This window comes from Etheostoma cragini, chromosome 5 (assembly GCF_013103735.1).
Source record: "Etheostoma cragini isolate CJK2018 chromosome 5, CSU_Ecrag_1.0, whole genome shotgun sequence".
In the NCBI taxonomy this organism is placed as follows: domain Eukaryota; kingdom Metazoa; phylum Chordata; class Actinopteri; order Perciformes; family Percidae; genus Etheostoma; species Etheostoma cragini.
The window spans coordinates 30,734,863-30,736,417 of NC_048411.1; the positions used below are offsets into that span (position 1 = coordinate 30,734,863).

Consider the following 1,555-nt stretch of genomic DNA (forward strand, 5'->3'; position numbering starts at 1 on the left):
CCCCCCTATGTTAAAATACAGGGGCATAAGTATACACCCCCTATGTTAAAATACAGGGGCCATAAGTATACACCCCCCAAACCAGCAATTAAGATAACTGAAATAACACCAAATAATGCCAATTACATTATTCACTCACAAAAAACATTGGTGCCCTTAAAGATTTGATGTATCCTCATTTTTTTAAATTAAGGCATTAAGATAATTTTCCAAAAGATGTTTTTTTTTTATTCCTCTTTTTAGTAACTTCAGCATAAATTCATAAACACAAACTATGAACCACTTCCAGAGTTGTGTCTACAGTTCCTTGGACTTTAAAATGAAATAATGGTCAGCGATAGCGAGGCACATTGGACACAGCCCATTACAAGAGAAACAGTGTGCTTCATGTGCACTTAGGCAGCATTTCAGATATTGATCACACTCAAACCATTTCACCATTTAGCAAGCACAATGTGCATTGATTCCATTTTCAGAAAGGCTGCTAATGTAACAGTAAGACTCCTCAACTGGAGGCTGGGCCCTGCTCTCCGAAACACCGCTGCATGTGGTAAAAATAGTCGGCACCACAACGCCTACGGAACCAGCACCGAGTGACCCGGTCGGTCTTAAAGCCGGACCTACGGACAAGGCCCGAAACAGAGGGAACCTGAGTGGTACCTCGAATACGGGCTTATCCTGCAGAGAGGCGTTTGAGGCGCCCCCAAAAGAGTTTTTAGCCCAAAATGTACTGTATATATGGAAGCTGAATGTAAAGACATGTGTGTCCATTAGAGTTGGAGGTAACCTCCTCCCTACCCGTTCAGAAAGAGAAAACCAAATCTCTCTCTCTATTTCATTAGGGTGGAACCCAACATGCTGCCACACACACACACACACACACACACACACACACACACACACACACACACAGACAGACAGACACACAGACACACAGACACACACACACACACACACACACACACACACACTTTTGTTTACGTGTGTGATTGGTCCGTTGTCTTGTCTGTTTGTGTTTGTGTGTCTGTGTGTGTTTGTGTTTCTGCATGTGTTGTTTTGTCTCTCTCTTGTTTTTCCTCTCTGTGTTTTTGGGTGCGTGTTGTTTGTGATTATAATTCTTTTTTCTGAAAATAAAAAAATAAAAGAATTTTATCACAAAAAAAGACTTAAATATCCATCAGAAATGAATGGATTGATTTATTTATTTTATTGAAAAACGTCACATTTTCTTGAGGAAGGATCCCAAATACGTGCTCTTAAGTCTCCAACAACCCCAGGTCAGGGTAACACAGCTGCTGGATGAATTACACGCGTTATTTCATGATAAATGGCTCAAATGTTAATGCTTATCTAAATGACATGATTTCAATTCACGGAACACGTAAGGTTGTGAAATTAATCAAAACGTTGATCGCGATTTCGGTTCCCAACATTTACAAAAGCAACGTAGGAAAATGGTTTGTTTTTATGTTTCATTACAATTTAAATTTCACAGTTGAAGGTGTTTTCACTGTTGATTTAACTGTTTTGGGTTGTTTTTTACTTCAATAAATTC

At 39.4% G+C, this 1,555-nt stretch overlaps 1 protein-coding gene across 1 annotated transcript in view; it reads right to left on the reverse strand.

The window, feature by feature from the left end:
* The window catches only part of LOC117945071 (probable E3 ubiquitin-protein ligase HECTD4), a 73,815-nt gene that overhangs the window by 67,921 nt on the left and 4,339 nt on the right, over window positions 1-1,555 (reverse strand). The gene's annotated exons all lie outside the window — the stretch shown is intronic.